Source organism: Megalobrama amblycephala, linkage group LG21 (genome assembly GCF_018812025.1).
Source record: "Megalobrama amblycephala isolate DHTTF-2021 linkage group LG21, ASM1881202v1, whole genome shotgun sequence".
In the NCBI taxonomy this organism is placed as follows: domain Eukaryota; kingdom Metazoa; phylum Chordata; class Actinopteri; order Cypriniformes; family Xenocyprididae; genus Megalobrama; species Megalobrama amblycephala.
The window spans coordinates 9,672,717-9,695,133 of NC_063064.1; the positions used below are offsets into that span (position 1 = coordinate 9,672,717).

General features: G+C 35.7%; 1 protein-coding gene across 1 annotated transcript in view; it reads right to left on the reverse strand.

Annotated features, from left to right (window-relative positions):
• Positions 1–19,750, reverse strand: part of rargb (retinoic acid receptor, gamma b) — a 74,420-nt gene extending 54,670 nt beyond the window's left edge. Inside the window, 1 exon segment of the mRNA XM_048172763.1 lies at positions 19,448–19,750. The gene's annotated coding sequence lies outside the window, so the exon portion shown is untranslated.
• Positions 19,751–22,417: the final 2,667 nt, after the last annotated feature.

Below are 22,417 nucleotides of genomic sequence, written 5' to 3' on the forward strand. Positions count from 1 at the left end.
AAAAAAGCGAATCACTTTTGTAGCTAAAATGTATTAATTAATTATATTTAATTTATACAGTGAAGACTATGCTGTGTTATTTTACATTTAAATATGTCTGTACCTGAATACAGATTTACCTGAAAAACAAAGCATTGCTTATTCAATTTGTATCTCTGTTCTATTGTATTTATTTATGCTTGTAATTTGTTGATTATTTTCTATAAGATGCACTACCCTACAAAATAACCCCAATCATCCTAGAATGATTAATTCTTTACAAATAGAGCTATTCAATTCATCCGGTGAAACTGTTTTCATATCGCAATGTAAGTCGCAGAAAAACCAAATATCACAATGTCAGGTTTTTTTTTCAACTTCCAAGGTTTTTCCAAGTTTTGAAATGTGCAGCCCTATTGTGAAGCAAGTTTCAAACCTAATGACATACTTACAATAGTGTATGCGATTTCGGAGGCAGTGCCTGGCTTAAATGGAGTTAACTGCTAAGCCAGTTACGACAAATCACTTGTTATCCTATAACACAAATTATTTGTTATTTATTATTTTTAATGAGGGAAAGAAACCACTGAGTTTCATTACTTAAAGGGTTAGTTCACCCAAAAATGAAAATTCTGTCATTAATTACTCACCCTCATGTCGTTCTACACCCGTAAGACCTTCATTCATCTTCGGAACATAAATTAAGGTATTTTTGATAAAATCCAAGAGGTATATGACTTGTCCATAAATTGACAGCAATAAAATCAACACTTTCAAGGTCCAGAAAGGTACTAAAGACATTGTTAAAACAGTCAACATGACTGCAGCGGCTCAACCTTAATGTTATGAAGCGACAAGAATACTTTTTGTGCACAAAAATAAAACAAAATAACGACTTTATTCAACAATCTCTTCTCTTCCCTGTCATTATCCTAGGCAGTTGACTCAGTGAACGCAGTTCAAAGCTTCCGTGTTAACATCCGAATACCGGCTCAGTATTTGCCAAAGCTGATCATGTGAGCAGCACGACGTAAACAACGTATGAGAATGACACAGAAGAGAAGATATTGTTGAATAAAAAAATAAATATTATTTATTTTTGTTTTGTTTTTGCGCACAAAAAGTATTCTCGTCACTTCATAACATTAAGGTTGAACCACTGCAGTCACAAGACATTTTAACGATGTCTTTAGTACCTTCTGGACCTTGAAAGTGTTGATAGACGAGTCATATGCCTCTCAGATTTCATCAAAAATATCTTAATTTATGTTCTGAAGATGAACGAAGGACTTACGGGTGTGGAACGACATGAGGGTGAGTAATTAATGAAGAAGTTTTCATTTTTGGGTGAACTAAACATTTAAGTTTTGGATTTTGAATAGTTTGACTAATTTTGTCAAATAAGAAAATTTACCTTGAAGAGATATAAAGACAAAGAGCATAATCAAACAGACATGATGCCATTTGGCTTTAGTGAGAAACACTGTGAAAGAAAGCGAAAGCCAACAAACAGATGAAATGAGGGGGAGAAATAGAGTGAGTCTCTTGTTGGGGCATTCATTTGAACAGCCTCCAAGCCATGAAGTGATTCCAGGCAATGCCATATGATTTAAATCAGAGACACAGCTCAATAAAGCTGCCTCTGTTCTACTGCCACATGCCCAGGGTGGAGGGCACCCGACGCTCACCGACCCCTCCTTCTGCCTCCATCAGGACTTGATGGAAAGTTCCAGAGCACAAACCATAAATGGTGAGGCAGACTTTCCATATCTTCATACAGATTACAAACACAAATTTTCATAACTCACATACATGGCAGTAATGGAGTGCACTTTTAAAAAAAAATCACGTTTACAGTCAAAGGTCTAGCTGTTTTGCATATAATACTCTAATACTCTTTAATTATAGTAAGGAGTTTCCATATTGTTTTTATTTGAAAGGTACATTACCTGGTACCTTTTTGCATTTTTAAATTAAGAACAAGAACAAGTTCACTCCTTTCTACTTATGTGTAGACTGTTCTCTCTCAGTCTTTGTGTCTGTGTCTCTCTTTTAATTGCAGTCTGTTGCTCTGTGTTCATTTTGGAGCAGGAGCTGCAGTAAACTGTTCCACATGTGAGGCCTGGGCTGAATAGCCATGTTTCAGAAAGCATCGACACTCAGTCCTGCTCTGATCATACACACACAAACACAGAAATACAACTCACCGCCCCATGTACGATACTGACTGGCATATATGACCTGTTTATGATCTATTAAAGGCCCAAATTCCCCAAAACTGAATTCCTTATGTCTTCCCCATCCCTCCCTCTTTGACTCGCTGTCCTCTGAAAATCCCCCTCCTTCACATGTTTTCGTCTTCAGCGGTTTCTTCATCTCATTCAAGATGACAGTTTTCAAGATGTTTTCAACAAAGCGAATGAGAAGAACAATCATAAAAAACAGAACAGGAATGAAAGAAAACAATGAGGATGTGTTTTCAAAAAGAGTGAAAGAATGCAAGGTTGGAGAAAGAAAGAAAGAAAGAAAGAAAGAAAGAAAGAAAGAAAGAAAGAAAGAAAGAAAGAAAGAAAGAAAGAAAGAAAGAAAGAAAGAAAGAAAGTTAGGGGAGAGAGAGCATTGTATGGAAAACTGTATAAAGCACAGAAAATCAAACAGAATCACGATTAAGAACTAAAAAGTGACCGAAATAAGAATAAAAGAGTAAACTAAAGAGGAAAGAGCAAAGACAGGAATGAAACAATTCCTCTCTTGCGCAGTAGTTGCTCATTAATTAGATACACATTGGGCATAAGGAGAAGAGAAGTCTAATGTGTGTATGTGTGTGTGTGTGTGTGTGTGTAGCAAGCGAGGCCTTGCAGTATATAAAATGCAAAGGTTTTATTTCCACCAGTAAAATATCAAGCAGCTATGCAGGATACTGCCTGTACAGGTTAATGACTTGTAAGAAAAATGTACCCGAATTCACCTACCGTACATTACATTTGTTATACCGTACCCAAATCTAATCCTTACAAAAATCTTTGTAGCATTATTAATTAGACATTATTTAATCTATTATGCAATTTTATGTATACACATGTTTGTCTCTACATTATGGTAGGACTTTTGTTGATCCCAACTCTATCTGGACAGCCGAATCCCTGACAATATTCATGAAACGGCTGAAAACTCTGAAAGCTCATCTCTGCATCCTGCTGACAACAGAAACAACAACAACAATAATTCAATGCTTTCATTATTTCTTATGTCCTTCCCTGTACAATGACGTAACAGGCTGCTTCACTATTATAGTACGATGCATCGTTGAAGAAATCAACTAGCTAGCCACGACTATTTCCATATTGTCACAAATTTGTCATTTAACCATGTTGGTTAATGATGTCACGCAGGTGGTGGTAATAACTTATTTAAATGAATCTGTTTGAGATCGAATTAATGCTAGATTTTTTGCTATAAGTTACGGACATGGCATCTGATTTCCAGTGTAATCATAGGCTCATTCTCGTTCATACTAGAACACGTACATACATGCGCACTATTCAAAAACAACACTTTAAATCTCTTGACAAACTAAATGACATAAAAGACATTTCCAAATAAAAGATATAGATTGTACTGAATGTCAGCTTGCTTATTTCGCTCAAGATAAGGATTTATTAAGTCCACATGTCATAAAAACAAGAAATATGTTTCTAAACACAGATCAAGAGCTGCCGTTCCAACCATGCAACTTTTCGATGCTGTTTGTGAATGTTCATTGAAACTATGGTTTTGGGAAACATCGACTCGTTAAACTGTACAGTCACGACGGAACTCGCATCCCTGGACAATGTTTGAAACTTAGTATTGCTAGCACTTCTCGTGATATTGTTTCATAAGATGAACTGCTATTGAAGGAGTAGTTCACTTCAGAATTAAAATTTCCTAATAATTTTCTCCCCATAGTTTTTCCCCATGTCATCTAAGATGTTCATGTCTTTCTTTCTTCAGTCGAAAAGAAATTAAGGATTTTGAAGAAAACTTCAGAATTTTCTCTATATAGTGGACTTCACTGGGGTTCAACGGGTTGAAGGTCCAAATTGCATTTTCTGTACATGATCCCAGACGAGGAATAAACATCTTATCTAGAGAAACCATCAGTCATTTTCTAAAAAAAACGACAATTTATATACTGTTTAACGACAATTGCTCGTCTTGCACTGCTCTGCGATGCGCCACGCATGAAGTAATCATGTTGGAAAGATCACGCGTGCCATAAGCAGAAGTACTGCGGTAAGGCGAAAAACTCCATCTCAGTCCTGAAATGTTTTCCTCAAAAACCTTAATTTCATTTCAGCTGAAGAAAGAAAAACATGAACATTTTGGATGACATGGAGGTGAGTAAATTATCAGGACATTTTTATTCTGAAGTGAACTAATCCTTTAAGGTACATTACCCATGCTCAGCTTTTAGTTTCTATGTTCTTTTCGTCTAACCCCTCCAGATGGACACATGCTGCAGGACTGTAGGGTCTGTCTCTCCTGTGGCCCTCGGCAGGGTGCACACCTTTACACTGTCAACAAAAGCGCCTGTGTGCCCTGCCTCAATGCTGCCTTCATGGAACGGCCGCCTGGCAGGGTTTGCCTGGTCTGGGTCTGCTCTCATTAACCAGCGTGAACAGAGTATAAAGAGAGGGGGTAATGAGGTAATGCCCCCAAACTTTCTGTGATGCAATTTTGGGAAATATTTATTTTGTGGGGTTAACGAAAATGACAGATCGATTCTGAAGGTCTGGACAAAACTGAAAATAATCGACAGAACTCATCAACTATTCCAGTCAATTCATCCTTCATGTTCCTTAACATTAGGAAAATAAGATATCTGCCTCAGTTTTAAAAGTAAAGGTACTTCAAAGGTCCTTTGCAGCACCACAAAGCTGTGTGAACTAGAATCAAGACACTCTTAAATATAAAGATTACATTTCTATGGGTCCATGAAGAACCTTTAAAATCCACAAAACCTTTCCATTGCACAAAATGTTCTTTAGGTTATTAAAATGTGACCCATGCTGTCAAAATGAGGAATGCACAAGTGGCAAATTTCAAGCTACAGGCAAAACAAGTGAAAAATGTCAATTTTGGTCAAATAGGGTTTTCACAAAAATGAGTTCATAAAGACCTTGTCTAGTGATCCCAATGCTCCAAATAGCAATTAAACATCTAAAAGTATCTTTATTTGTTCGTTTTCTGAGAGGAGTAACTTAAATGACTTTTTTCTCTGACTGCTTCTGGACGACTGGACAAAGTTTGGTATCATTGTAAAGCGCAGCATTCCACCTTTGTGAATATTCATAGTGAATTCTCGATGGTTTGAGTCTGAACCAATGAAATGTGATTTTCAAACTCATGCTGATGTAAACAAAACAATCTTACTCGTGCTGACTGACAGATCTGAAGTGCCTTAAAGGATTCAAAGATGCCGATATACAAGGAATTACAGTATTTAAAAAAATCTTGGTGAGTATTCACGCAAACATTATCTGTTATGTCTTTAGTGAAATTTTGGTTAACCCTCAGGGGTCTGAGGATTTTTGGGACCCTGGAAAGTTTTGACATCCCTGACATTTGTGTTTTTTCAGTTGTTCATATACATTTAATGGAAAAAGTGTCATTACACTGTATTCAGCACAAACTAGGCTACAATTTGTGAGGAACATTATGTAAGTTTGTGTTTTTGAAGGAATCGTTTATGCGTGGTTATTGAAAAAACAAAAAACTTAAGTCACTGAAATAAAGCCAAAAAATATATATTAAATCTTTGTTCACAAGACTTCTGGGTATTTGAGGTTGTAACTAAGTTTTTGCTTCAAAATGAGGTAAAAATTTGCTGCCTTTGTTCATATAAAACAATAGAGAGATAAATTTTCTAAAACATCTTTGGTCAAGAAACACAGTATGCATGGAGGCTGAATCCTCATGTATAATGGGTGATTCTCACCTGGAAGACAAAAGAATCACATAATAATGACCTGAAATGACTTGCAATTATGAGGCCTTTCAGTCAGTGGTGTGAAAAACCCCTGTTGATCAGTTAAGCAATCAGGTATAAATCAAACATACAGAAAAAACAGCAATACTGCGAAATTTTTATAATATAAATAATGGATTCTATTATATACTTTAAAATATAATGTATTTCTGTGATGCAAAGTGTCTGAACAATTATGTTACCTCTATGGCATTTCATATAGCCTTTTAGCTTAAAAGCATGCACATTTGGAGAAATATTGATGGATTCTCATATGTTTGTCAATTTTCTATACAGAAGAGTAATATTTATTCAGGATTTATTGTCATTACTATGAGTGCTGGATACTGTCAATTCATACTTGCAGCCGGAGGGCGCTCTGTACACCTTTAGTCCACAAATGCCTGAGCACTAAAGAAGAATAGGCACTAGGAACTAGGAACTAACCGAACTAACAGAGGACAGAGATCGCTAACTATGGCTATTCAAAACACTTTTCAAGACAATAAATCCATTGAGACATGAATCCTGTATTGACTCAGAATTTGCGTCTGATAGCGCTTCCTCCGTGGGCGTGGCCGCATTAGCGGATAATGAGCTGAATCACGGATTTCTGACATGGCTCTCTTTTCATACAGATTACATAAACACAGAATGTTTGTTTTCGATTTGACTTACACGATTTAAAACCTGAATTTCAACGTTTTTTTAGACTAGTCTAATTTTTTTGTAATTAGTTTTCACTAAGTTACAGTTCATTTTCTGAGAACTATCAGATTGGAGTTCGTTCAGAGGGAGACGAGAGATCACGCATCATGTTAGTTTTCTTTATTTTACAAAAAGCACAACATTTTGTTTTTACTTGAGTGTACACAAATAAAAGAAGATATTCCACAGATTAAAATGGTGTATAACTCTTAATTGTATGTGCAACATTGACAGAGTATTTTGAGTCTGGTGGTATCGCCGGCGATATCCTCAGACCTCAGAGTGTTAACTGTTGATGAAAAACATCTGATGTGTAACATTGTATCTGCCTGTTTCATTAAAGATCAAATTGTGGAATCATGAAAAAAAAGTTGATTATTTTTTCATGTAGATATGGGCTTTGGCTTGGTTTGTGCCAAATTTGGTGGTGTTACCAGGGATTTTAAGGTTTGGTTGGTAGGTGATTTTGTTTTGGAGCCTTCAGAAAACTAACTCGATTTTTCTCAAAATTGACTTTGCTGACTCTATCAACTTCAGACAGGTGTAGCTCAGTCACTTTTTTCAGATTCCAACAAATCATACATCATTTTGAAGGTTTTTATAAAGAGAATGTAAATAACAATGCCTCCTTTTTGAAAATGTGCTCATTGCGACTTATTTTGCCAGCACGGGTCACAAATGTTCTTCACACTAAGAAAAAAAGGGTTCTTTTATGAACTCTTCAATGAAAGGTTCCAAAATAGTTATTCAATGTCATCACTGTGAAAATCCCCTTTTGGAACCTTTTATTTTTAAGAGTGTACTGTTACTGTTACCAGTGATCCCCAACAGCTCAATCAGGCAAATGTATCACCTCATCAACTCTTTATATGAAACTCAAGGGTCGCTATGGCATTCACAATGACAGCAATTTGCAGCAAAAGCAACAGGAAGTCATTCATGTGCAATGGGAGTTGGTGACATGGCAACATGAGCAGCTGAGACAGTTGGCGATATCACAAAGTTAACTTCATTTAACTTCGCAAATGCAGCGACTCAATACACGAACTACCAATAGGAGTGCAGACATTGAAACTCACATGATCACCCACATCCAGAGCTGGGTAGTAACGGATTACATGTAATCTGGATTACGTAATCAGATTCCAAAAATCAAGTACTTGTAATTAGAGTAAACTGCTTTTTAAAATACTCATAATCAGACTACAGTTACTTTTTTATGGATTACATGATTACATATTATTTACACAATGGCAGTAAGTTTTTCACAATTCATTGATTCTCCTAATTTTTCATTTTTTTTAACGTTTATATTTTTTTCATAATAAACCTGCCGCTGATATACGTTTGTGATTCTTTGAGTTTTTCCGGCAGTGAGGGGGGAATGTAGATGAAATATAGATGAATATATATGAAATACATATATGAAATAATAATAATAATAATAATAATATATGAAATATAGATGAAATACTTGATGTAGCAGTGATATTGCTGTGAATGTCATATTTTTCAATATTTGTTTCTGTAATGTTGCTGTTTTCTAAATTTACTTAATTTTAAGTAAATATGTCTTAAAATCATAAGATGTGATTGTTTTATTCAGTGTTACTATCAGCAAACACTAACAAGTACATTCGTGGATAGTATTTTGAAGTATTAACTGTCCATACATTACACTTTAAAAAGAATCTGTTAAGGCTCTTGTTGGTGAATAGAATATATTTTTTGGATTTTTTTTATCTTTATTTCTTTGTGTCTGTCAAAATAGTACAAGATTATCCTACAATATATGTGACATCAAATAAGGGTTAGCACAAAAGTAACTAAATGTAATCCAAAAGTAGTCAGATTACATTACCAAAAATGTGTAACCTAAGAGATTATATTACTGATTACAAATTTTGTCATGTCATTTGTAATCAGTAACTGATCACAATGCATAAGTAATCTACCCAGTTCTGCACACATCATACAGATGGACATCACAGCCAAGCATGAAGACCTACTAGTGACCACAAGTACAGTGACTGAAATACAAATCACCGAGACCTCCTTCTAGCAAAACTATAACAGTTTTGTTAGCAGTATTAATCCTTATTTATCCTTCAGGGTTTTTTAATACTGATAATGCATTCATTTTCTGGTAGGTAGAGCTCGAAAATCAAGTCCAAATCTGGATTCCAAATACATTTTTACGTGTTTGGGGGTACAAATTAATGTCACAGTAGAATTTAGCCGAAATAGGTGCCAACATGGATATTATGACAAGTACAATATGTTTCTGGATCAACATCTTTGTTGATCCTGGAACAACATTCCATTCAACTAGATTTGAGGGACAAGTTTACAGTTTATGTCAAGTTTAGGATTAAAATCAGGGTTTGGTGCTTCATCAGTGTTATTCGCCTATCACATCCCTCTGATTTTAGGGATAACTTATGGGTAGGGTTAGTTTTAGGGTTAGGACTAAATTTTCAGACAGGAATGTTGTTCCAGGATCAACAAAATATGTTAACCCAGGAACGTGTCTAACTCAGACGTGCGACAGGCGGAATGATTTCTCCTCATCATCAAAAACCATGAACAAACACTAAAGCTAAAACAAAACCATACTATTACTACTCTTTTTTCTACTTTGTGAACTCCTGAAACTTAGCATTGACGTATGCAAATATTGTGGGCATGTATTGCTTCTAATGCTCATCATTGGACAAAAGACTGCTAAATTACCAAAGTGTGATGTCTTGGGCACACAATGTTTGACTTTAGTCTCAAAATACACTGTGTGCAGAATTATTATTAAGTTGATTTTCTGATCATATTGTTTTTCCCAAGCACATTTTACCAATTCCAATCCACATCAATCTTAATAACTACTATTAATATTGTTTTTAATCATTTATAAGTGATATATAATTGTTCATGAAGGCTGGAAATGAAAAATGCCTTATATTCAGGTGTGCAGAATTATTAGGCAGGTTTTCCTTTACAAGAAAAATGAGCCAAAAAAGAGATTTAACTCAGACTGAAAAGTCAAAAATTATTAAATACTCATGAGAAGGACGCAATACTAATGCAATACTAGAAATTGCAAAGTTAAAGCATGACCAAGGGACAGAAAAATGCTCATTGAATCAGCGGGGTCATACAAAAACAGGTGGAAAAGAAAAGACACATGTTAACTGCAAAAGAATTAAGAATTAAGGTGAAGAATTAAGTGTGAAACCACCAGGAACCCTGTAGTCTCCAGCGCCACCATTTTCCAGAACTGCAACCTACCTGGAGTCTCCAGAAGAGCAAGGTGTCAGGATCTCAGAGACTTAGGTTAGCTAAAGAATCCTAAAAAATGACCCGCTCTTAATAAGAATCACAAGCTGAAGTGTTATAAAATACATGAAGACTGGGTTTTTATAGGCCTTATAGACAGACAGCTTGAGGGTGACTCTTGAAGGACCAGCACCACATCCTCTTGTACCACTGTTTGAAGAATCTTCCAAAATCTGGCAGTAAGGTGTGGGAGTTCACTTTTAGTCCATCTCTTATCCTGAAATGTCCGTCTTGCAGAGATGGACTAAAAATGATCTTTCAAAACTTACTGCCAGATTCTGGAAGATAAATTCTTCAAAAAGTGGTAAAAGAGAATGTGGTGTTGGTCCTTCAGGAGTCACCCTCAATCTGTCTGTCTATAATAATTTTTGACTTTTCAGTCTGAGTTAAATCTCTTTTTTGGCTGTAAAAGAAAACCTGTCTAATAATTCTGCACACCTGAATATAAGGCATTTTTCATTTCCAGCCTTCATGAACAATTATATATCACTTATAAATGATTAAAAACAATATTAGTAGTAGTTATTAAGATTGATGTGGATTGAAATTGGTAAAATGTGCTTGGAAAAAAAATATGATCAGAAAATCAACTTGCCTAATAATTCTGCACACAGTATAGATAATCCTCTCTTTATTCAAAATCAGAATTGTGCTTTGGGTTTAAAGTGTAAAGTCTCCAGGAAACATACTTTTGTGAATATACCAAACTTTTTGGCAACTTTTTAAAAATGTGATATAAAAATAAAATGAAATGACTCTTCAAAAGTCACAGAATGCATAACCCATTTTACAGACTGTTAATTGCTCTGAAGTGCTCATAGAATGGTATTAATTTATGACTTTGAGTAGGAACATCCAATTAGCTGTAAAAATGGCGTTTTGGATTCGGTCAGACACGTCAAGTGCATAATAAAAGAGCGAGGAGAAAATTTTAATAGCTTTCCTGGCCAACAAAATACGCAATTGCCATAGACACATAAACTGCATGTGTTAATTCGACTTCTGTGGAATATTTTCAAAGAAAGGCAATATTATGACATTATAACACACTATATGTAATACCCTGGCACATAATGGATGAATTCATCAAAGCAACCTTCTCAGTATATGAACACATAAAAAATGCACTGTATTCATGACCTGCTCTCTTTGGATTTGAGCAGTGCTGCTTGGGTACAACACTTTAAAAGTCACTGATTTGTTCATGTTAAACAAGGACTTTATGTCACTTTGAACGTGGATTTTTACAAAGGTCTACCTCAGCACCTGGTCATGGCCATGTGTGACATACGCTGACATGGCTCCAGGTTCGAGAGAGCTTGTCTTTGATGTGTGCTAATGAATGGAGTTTGGCACCTCCAACAAGAGCCCTGCAGTTCCCCACAGAAACGACGAACAGCCACAAAGGCAAAACACGTCTGGAAAAACATGAACTAAGCGGGAATAATTACGTTGCTGAAATATGAGCCATAAATCAAGGTGCCTTGAGGGAGGTTGTGAACTTCAAACCAAAGGATGTGGTGCATTAAAACACAGACATATTAACACACATATGCAAGGCAGGGATTTTCACATGCATGCCTATGGGCTCACCAAATACAGATGGCCATTATTGTACACGAGCGTGCATGTATCAAAACTGGGATTCTGAGTCACATATTTCATAAAATATTAAATGCCCATGCATGCAGGTGTGAGACTGCTCATGAATGTTAACTCACCTTTTTACACTTCAAGGTTTTAGATTTTACACTTACGGCACCAAACTTAAACCAGAAACATACAGATGCAGGTAATGGCTTAAATTTCCATCCTCTAATAAATTGGAACACAAGACTTTCCTCCCTCTAAAATATTTTTATGTGTGCGGTCACTGTTGGTGCACAATAACTTCAATTTATGAATGTCATTTTGTCATTGGCTGTGTAGTAAAAAGTGGTCAGGATGTGCGTAAATATTCTTAATGGCCTCAGGATTGCATACAGTTAGTAGACACTATAGTACAGAGCTCTTATTATGAGTCCTGCTACAGCGAACTGAGTGAACCACAACATAGCTGACCCAAAAATTCTGAGCACATCATTTACTTACACTCAAAAAAGAAATCATTGATTATTTTCCACCATTCTTTACAATGAAAGTCAATGAGTTCCAAATTAATGGGGTTGTTTAGTTCACTTCAGAATTTAAATTCCCTGATAATTTACTCACCCTCATGCCATCCAAGATGTTCATGTCTTTCTTTCTTCAGTCGAAAAGAAATTAATTTTTTTGAGGAAAACATTCCAGGATTTTTCTCCATATAGTGGACTTCACTGGGGTTCAACGGGTTGAAGGTCCAAATGTCAGTTTCAGTGCATCTTCAAAGAGCTCTACATGATCCCAGACGAGGAATAAGGGTGACGTAATCACGTTGGAAAGGTCACGCGTGACGTATATGGAAGTACCGATCCAGTGTCTACAAAGCGATTGTGCAAAGCCAAACGCTCTTTACAAAAAGAGGTAAAACAACTATGTCAGACGATTTTGAAGTTGGAGGAGAAAACGAGATGGAGCTTCCACCACGGTAGGGCGATTACGTAATGTGTGGCGCATTGCAGAGCAGTGCAAGATGAGCATTTGTGGTTAAAAAGTATATAAATGGTTTTTTTTTTTTTTTTTTTAGAAAATGACCGATTGTTTCTCTAGATAAGACTCTTATTCCTCGTCTGGGATCATGCAGAGCTCTTTGAAGCTGCACTGAAACTGATATTTGGACCTGTTGAACCCCAGTGAAGTCCACTATTGAGAAAAATCCTGGAATGTTTTCCTTAAAAAACCTTCATTTCTTTTCGACTGAAATGTACAATACATAATGCAAATTTATATCACTATATCTTTGCATTATTTCTTGCCATTAAATTACAGAAAACTAATGTTGTTAGTTGCTGCGAGGGTGTTTCTAACACAACGGCTGAGGGAGTGACGTCTTCTGACCAACATATTCAATCAGTCTTCAAAACACTCTCATGATTTTTTTCTTTTTCTATTGGAGCAAATTGGAACTGAAAAATATGTATTTGTTGTAGTTTCCATTCACCAGATGTTTACCTAACTATGACAACTTCCACTGTTCTGAGAATGTGGAAATGTGAAAAGGGTCCACTGCGAAGCAACAGTTTGAAGAGGATCCCCTGAGCATTTTAGTTAAGTGAGTAAACCATCAACATGTTTATGTAGTTAGCTATTTAACAACACAGTCATTTACTGTCACCTTTGAGTACTCACTTGTCAAGAATTCACATATGCATTTGTGTTCTCACATAAAAAGTATGTCTCTGTCCTGACACTGCTGCATTGACTCCCCAGCTGACAGGGAACGTTCTCAGAGCTTTAGCCAACGTTCTCTAAAGGTTCTTTAAAAGTTCTTCCAGTAACGTTAATAGAATGTTCATTCAGAGTTACCTGGTCTTTAATAAAGTTCTCAAAAAATGTTATTTATACATCATTCATGGTTGGAAGTTCGTCTAACAGTTTTTAAAAGTTAGTACTTGTTTCAGAACGTTTAGAGAACATTCAAAAGTAACGTTCCCATAATGTTTGAAGAATGATAAAAATGGAGTGTTTCCTATGTTAAACAACTGGCAATTTTGAGTGTTGAGAGAGCATTCAGAAAAACCGTTTTCATTAACTGTATTCTGAAGATCAAATTTCTCACTTTAGTTCAAAGTGTTCTGAAGAATTTCTAGAGACCTAATTTTTAATTTGAAAATTATTTAATCCAAAACCAGGTCTTTGAATGATCATTTTGCATTCATAAAGAGTTAAATTGTTGGTGTTATAGCAAGTGCTGACACTGATGACAACTGCTTTGAATATGAACCACACAATGGTGCCGTTATATTGAGCAGATTGACCCAAGGAGTGGAAAGGTCACGGTGGCAGTCACCTTTTAGTGCCTGAGGCAACGAGTGTGGGTCAGAGGTCACGGCTAACTGAGATTGTGGCCAGGTACTAACACACACTCAACACATAGTGGGCTAAATTACATCTTTGTCTACTACTCTGTGGATTATGTTTGAGTATTAAGCTCATGCTCTTTTATTTAAAAGGTTTAACTGCTTTATAGAAAAAAAACATAACTGCTCAAATTTTGACTCCTGAGAATTGTTTTGAAAAATCATTAAATGTGTTATAACTTTAACTTATAAAAAATATAATGAACAAGTGCTACACACACACATATATATTATAAACATTTATGTTAGATGCAATTAATTGATTTGACAGCACTAATATCAATATAAAATATATATTTCTATAGAAATACTTAATTCTGCTTAAAATAAATGAGAATGCCAGGATAGTTTTAACTCATAGGCATCTCATCTGTTACATCTTAACTCAACATATTTCTCTAATAAGCCGGATGTAAACTGTTTTTAAAATTCCAAATGGTTTGAGTCACTTTCTTTGTTCTTTCTGGCATCTCCACCAACTGTTGTATGTTTCCTTTTGTCTATTTCTCACCATCTTTCTCACAAATAATCAATCCAAATGCACTGCGAATGCGGCAGCCGGCCGCCAGTACAGCCTGCCAGCGCATATGAAGAACACTTCGACACAACTTCTGCATGAATTATGTATGTCCTCTCTATGAATTATACCAGCTGCAGTGAACTTCACTATTGTATTACCTGCTCAGTTTCCTATAGCAGGTGGTACAGGATGTGCTATGTGGGGAAAAAATGACTTCAGTCTGACAAAAATGTTCATAATTTACTATTGTTTTATTATTTTAAAAAGATAATATGCTTTCTTCTTAGGCTACACTGGATAAAGATAAAGGGGTTTTTAGCAGTGATGCCATAGAAGATCAATTTTTTGTTCCCCAAAAAACCTTCCAGTGGACAGTTCTTATTTATTTCTTAGTGTGAAGAACATTTTAATAATCTAAAGAACTCTTTTCCATATGGAACCATGAATGCCAGTTAAGAACCTTTATTTTTAAAAGTGTAGGGTTAGGGTTTGTGCTTATGGTAATTATATGTGTGTTCACAGTATATGTTGACAGACAAGCAGAGACAGTGAGACGTAGAGAGACAGACAGAGTTCTCTGCCTGAAGGAGCTGTCATTCACAAAAAGCTGAGAACAATGAGAAACTGAGGGAGGTGCAGTTAAAGTATTTAAATACAGAGTGCTCTCCTGCTGTCAATCACACACAAACACTGCACTGGTGGAAACTGGAGCAATGCGTTAAAGTGAACTGATAACGTGCGGCTAGACTAGACCAACAACGCCAGCCTGACCTGTGAGACGAGCAGAGCTCAAGACACTGCGCTGACAGATTGACTGATGATCTATGAAAAACACACCCTTATGCTCTAATTACTGTGCTCATGTTCCTCACAAACACAATTTAAGAGAAACATTCAGTTTACAAACTATTTTAAGGTGTGTTTATTAGTATAAATCACAATCGTTCTGTCAAACATGATGCGCTACTGATGGTGTTAACGATGAGGGTTTCAGGGCATGACTTTTAATGTAAATCACAATGTCAAAAAATATTGTTTACACAGACTAGTACAAATAATTGACCATAGTGTCCATATAAATACCGTGGTTACTGCAGTTATTGTTACTGTGAAGTTAAATCTTTCTGTCAATGTGCTTAAATTAGTTAACAGTAAAAAACAGCAACTGTGGTTGCCAAAAATTTACCGTAAAGAAGCAACATTATAGATTTAAATTAATTTTACAGTAAAATACCATATTTCATTAACTGATAAAATTTTAATTTATCAAATGGTCACACAGTGGTGATGAGAGTCACATGATGAATCGAAGCTCATCACAAGCAGCTTTTCCACCAGCTGCAGATTAAAACTGACATTAGATGTAACATAAAACCCTACATACATAACTGATTAGAAAAAATTAAGAAGAAACATTGCTATTTCATCGAAAATACATCAAATTGAAGTATCACGCAGGGAATTCTGGGAAAGTCGATTTACGTTTTTTTTTACTGTAAATTATACAATGACAATGAAAATGAAAGACTGTAAATTTAAAGGTATTTTACTGTAAAATTAAATTAAATGCACGGTTTGATCTATTACAGTTATTCAATGTATGTAGTACGGAAACTTTCTGTTAACCAATTAAAAGTTTTTCACTGTAGCATTTTTACAGTCTTTTACCGTTAAAATCATGATAATATCTCACAGTGTAGTTTCCATGTGTGGTGGTGGCTAGTTCTGTTTTTATTATAACTATGGCGCATTTTGTGGACAATATGGTAAATTCTTGATAATATATACCACAAACTATTGGATCTTTTCAGTGTACATAAGCCACTGAAACTCATGGCATGCACATACCTGATTTTATACATATGTAAATACAACTGTGGTCACCAGTGTGTAGTTTAGTGAAAGATTTTGTTGAGTAGTTTTTGAGCAGGTCTAAATATATACATATCTGGAGAGTCCCTCACACAACTTCTGAAAGTGTGTGTTAGCTAAATAAATGCTGATGAAAACCCACAAAACCCAACATAGCTGCTGAAGTTACGGCAGCACACATCACAGCAGGCCGTGACAAGAACAAGTCTGTGAGCTACTTCATGCTTTTGGAGATCATTAAATATGTGGGTGGTACATGATAAGACATTGTTTAGTCCGCACTCTTAAAAATAAAATGTATCCTAAAAGCAACTTTTCTTCAGATTCTTGAGATTCTTTTTTTTGTTGTTGTTGTTGTTTTTTTTTTTTTTTTTTTTGGAAACTTTAGAGCACTAGTACATAAACAAGAATGTACAAGGATCTCCAATGAGGCTGCAAAACCTGACTGCCATTGGGTCTAATTGCCATCTTTACCTTTAAGAGCCTAGGATACAATTTCAGTGTTCAGATGTTGATGATCGCAATTATGAATTATTATGTATTATTGTCTCCTTAAAAATCCTAATCAAAATAAAAATAGATCCAAACAAGACACATCTTGACATAAAGTAAGAGTATACTAGATACTCTTACTTTATGAGATGTGTCTTGTTTGCATCTATTTTTATTATTTTTAAGTGTTTTCAATTGATAAAAAAAAAATAATTGGTAAATATAATTGGTCTTGGGAGAATTTAATGGGAATACTTGAGTTCATATTGAGAATCCTGACTTTATATTGCAGACGTAGTTATTTTGGTAAATATAAGAAGAGTTTGAGTCATTTTGTATGTATCTTCTCAAAATAACTTTTCCTTTAAAAAACATCTGACACACAGGAGCAAAATCCTCTTTGACCTCCATTAATCTGTTGTTGTCTCGGACAACTAATTGAGATTTAAAAGTGATCTCATTTCTGATCTTTCCATCTGAATGAACAGGTATAGAGTAGCTCTTTCCTGACATCCCTGTACAAACACATGACATATTTCCAGTAAGGAAGCTACAGCAATCCCAACACAAACATTTTATCACTCACGATATTCAAAACAACCGATTTTAATATTTCCATTACATTTGGATAATTGCCGTTTAAGGTGTTTACGTAACCTTCAACAACGTTATTGACAAGGTCCCATCTGTCCCCATGTAATATTAACGTATCTATTCATCAAAAAATAACAACCCTTATCACTGTGATTGACTCATTTGCTGCTGTTTTGTTTAAAAGGCCATCAAGCAAGGAAAGAAAAAAAATGTTTTCTTATAACAACCACCCAGTAGAATCATATATGAGTCTCTGCGCATCTGAGAGTATAATATTGCGTCACTACAGTCAAATCGAAACACAGCATTCATCAGAAGCCTATTGTTTGTAGTGGATATAGTGAGTGTGTGTAAAGGTTAAGCAACCATTTGACAAAAATAAAAGAGAAACAGTGCTTTCTTTGAAAAGGCACAAATCACCTGATGACTGATACAACCAAACAATCTTTTCAATATTTTTAGCAACAAATCTTCATGTCTTCAGATTTCTTTTCTGACCAGATCTTCTCAAAAACATCCACTTGCACAGTCATACACCATGTAAACAAGTCACCTCATGACATTCTCAAACACATGAGTTCAACACTCTTCATAATATTCCTGTGCTAAAATAACGCTTCCATTAGAACCTTTTTGGGAAGCAAAACCCCTTTAGCAACATGCAAGCAGGGTTGGACAGTGGTTTTCCAAAGTTACTACCCACTCAGCATTTCCACTGGCCACAAATTTGACATCGATACCAGGGGAAAAAACTGCTATATACATATTTTTAATATTATCTTATAATTTGGCAGTAGGTATATTAGGCTGCTGTCACTTTGATGCCTGAAGCACGGATCCATTATACTGTTACACATGCGTTTTCTTTCTCAACTGTTTACATTCACTTAAAACATAACTGACAGCGTTTACGTCAATACTCACCAAGACCGGCATTTTTGACATTATTTTGTGTGTATTTGACTGTTTAAGCACAATAAGCTGTTCGAACAACAAACCCCTCCTCTTCGAACCGCCCGCTCTAAGTGGGACTCGAACCCGGGTCTGCCGGCATGGGAGACGGGCGCTCTAACAAGGACGCTAAAGTACCGGCCTACGTCCGTTACACTGAGAGGCACTTTATATATGCGCACTTTGGGTGTGAGCACAAAATCTGTGGGAACGAGTAAAATTATGCGCAATACGAGCAATCCCTTGACGAAATTCAAGCCCTGTAACACCAACAATATTCATTCTACAGAAGATGAGCATTGGAAGCGTTTCAGATATTTCAGTATCGATATGTATAGAAAAAAAACGATATTTTTGACAACACTACATTGCACTTAGTTCATTATTTCAGATGTCTTTTTAAAAGACTACAATTGAAAAATGCATTACATATAAAAGTGGCTAGTAGTAGCTGAAATCCACCCGCATTTGGCCGTTTGGTGGGTGTTAATGCCAAGCCCTGCATCCAAGCAATGTTTGACGTATCGGTGAAGTACTTCAGTCTGTCATTTCCTAGCAGCAGGTTGAAGCCGTTTCTGTTGATTTCATCTCAGTATGAACTTGATGATCTTGATAAGAAGACGGCCGCCAGCTCGGCTCATTGAGATGTCACTTTCAGTTGAGTGACACTTATGTCAAGAACAATGACTGACTCACAAGCAAGGCAAATTCATGAAAACCGTCACTGAAAAGGACATATTTTGCTTTCTCCTTCAATATCTCTAATCTTGTCTTAAGTTCAAACTCATCAACAGAAGATTCCAAACGACTACACACAAATCTGTACGCAGGAATTGCCTGTACAACACACATTTATTCCTGCTCTAACTTGTCTTTCTCATCCACTGTCTCTTTCGCTTTTATGAGTAGAGCTCTACGCTGGGGATTGAAAGGAAACTGTCTTCTAAAACTTTTTAAATTATTTTATTGTCATCTGTTAAAGATCAGGCTTACCTGATATGGTGATTCTGGCGGTAGATGGAGGTCTGGAGTGAAGGGCTGAACGAGAGCAGCTCAGTTGACTTGTATAAGTCAGATGTGTCTCTCTGTGTGAATAAAGGAGCCTGTTGCATTCCGCCTTTTCTCTTTCGCTCCCCCCCACCACTCACTCTACCTCCTCATTCGCTCTCTGGCATTCTTGCCCTCCCTCCTTCAATCAAACTTTCTCTGCCATGCATGTCTTCTTTACAGCAGTTGTTGTCTTGCATACAGTAAAGTGTTGCCTTCTCTCGCTCTCTGTCTTTCCCTCAGAAATGACGATACTCTTTGATTCATAAATACAGCCCTGGTCACGTGACACGATACTTCAAATATACAGGGCTTTTTTTAGAAACCACAGAATGCCTTTAGGGATGGAAAATCAGGGCCAGAAAGCTTAAGTTTCCCTCTCTCTGCCCCTCCACTCTATCCGTCTATACGTCTCCCCCTATAGCATCTCTCCACCCCCTCCAGCCCTTCTTCTGGGTGTCAGTTTCTACATCCCATTATCCTTCCATCTCCTTCCACGTTTCCTTGACAAACTGCTTGCTCTGCTTTTCTCTTCCCCCTAATTATTTTCCCCCTCAAGACTCTATGCCATCATGGTCTCTTTTGTCTATTGTCCTCCTTCAGACCATTTATTTTCATACAATTCATGTTTACAACTAGACAGCAATTCTATATCCAGAAAAATGTCATTATTTCCACACTCTTAAAAATAAAGTTTCCAAAAACGTGATGCCATAGAAGAACCAATTTTAATTAGTGTGAAGAACATTTTAAAAATCTAAAGAACCTTTTGTGGAATAGAAAGTTTCCAGTTCCTTCATGGAATCACTGGCGCCAATAACAAACCTTTATCTTTAAGTGTGTAGTTCACCCAAAATTTAAATTCTTTCATGTTTTTCCAAACATGTGTGACTTTATTTTTTCTGTGGAACACAAAGGGAAAAATTTGAAGAATGCACATATTGTTTCCATCCAAATACAATGAATGAGGACAGAGGTTTTCAAGCATTAAGGAATCATAAAAGTAGACATACTTGTGTGCAAGTCATTCAATAGCTTGTAATGGACAGACTGTAAATGTAAATCATTATTCGCTGAATATCCTATCATCCACCATAGCGCACCTTGGCTCGTTCATAAGAGCTCATGCAAAGTTACCAATATGAACAAATTCTTCTTTTGAGTCATATCTTTCAATTAATTAGTTGATCCATTCACAGACTTAAAGGGCTAGTTCACCCAAAAATGAAAATTCTGTCATTAATTCCTCACCCTCATGTCGTTCTACACCTGTAAGACCATCGTTCATCTTCAGAACACAAATTAAGATATTTTTGTTCAAATCTGATGGCTTAGTGAGGCCTGCATTGAAAGCAAGTTAATTTTCTTTTTCAATGCCCAGATAGGTAATAAAAAATATTTAAAACAGCTTCAACCTTAATATTATAAAGCAACGAGAATACTTTTTGTGCTGCAAAACAAAAAACAAAACAAAAAACACTTTATTCAACAATATCTAGTGATAGGCGATTTTAAAACACTGCTTCATGAAGCTTTGAAGCTTTACGAATATTTAGTTTCGAATCAGTGGTTCGGAGCGTGTGTCAAACTGCCAAATTCACGTGAATCATTGAAATTTCGAAACACTTATGATGTAACGAAGCCTCATTTACTGAAATCACATGAATTTGGCAGTTTGATACACGCTCCGAACTACTGATTCGAAACAAAAGATTCGTAAAGCTTTGAATCTTCATGAAGCAGTGTTTTGAAATCACCCATCACTAGATATTGTTGAATAAAGTCATTATTTGTTTGTTTTTTTGGTGCACAAAAAGTATTATCGTCACTTCATAACATTAAGGTTGAACCACTGTAGTCACATGAACTGTTTTAAATACATCTTTAGAGGGCATTGAAAGTGTTAATTGTCTTGCTGTCAGTGTGTCAATGCAGGCCTCACTGAGCCATCGGATTTGATCAAAAATATCTTAATTTGTGTTCTGAAGATGAACGAAGGTCTTACGGGTGTGGAACGACATGAGGGTGAGGAATTAATGACAGAAATGTAATTTTTGGGTGAACATAAAGTGAAAATAAAGTCATATGCTTTTGGAATGACATGAAGGAGAATAAAAATATGTTGGGGTGAACTATTTCTTTAATCCTTATATATATATATATATATATATATATTTTTTTTTTTATTTTTTATTTTTTTAAAGGTGTACTAAACCAGCAATGAAGGATATTAAACATGGAATCACACATGCATAAATGTTACCTTTATGTCATCATCACTCATACAAACACGTGCCCTCACAGATGTTTTGTTGTTGTTTGTAATATCAGAAGACTGGCCTTGATTTCTCTGGAGGAATTGCTATTGATTTCTGGTCTTCAGAATGCTGCTTTTGCTCAAGTAATTTTCATTCAAATCATGTGGTGTTGTAGTTATATAAATAAATAATAAGTAATAAGAAGAAATAAAATAATAAAATAAAAAACTCGATTTTGTCTTGGGCAGTGGTTCTCAAATCTAGTCGTAGATTTGGTTTAAACATTCCAGTCAATCAATCAATCAATCAATCAATCAATCAATCAATCAATCAATCAATCAATCAATCAATCAATCAATCAAATTTTGAACAAAAAGCTAAGAAAATCACATTTTTGTCAAAGACTATAACATGCATAAGCAATGCTTTTATTGCTTGTTTCTGCTTCTTTTTTACCTGTGGTTTGATCCAGAGATTCTCTACTCTTTCAGAAGATCTGTAATAGTGCATCCTACCATATAACACTGAAAACACAAAAAGCCAAAAAATAGTGTCAATGGCAGGGAAAGAGTTAATTAATAATTAACACAATTCCTCGTCTGCACAGGATACACAACTATGGAGTATTTTATATTATTTGGAACCTTTTCATTTTGAC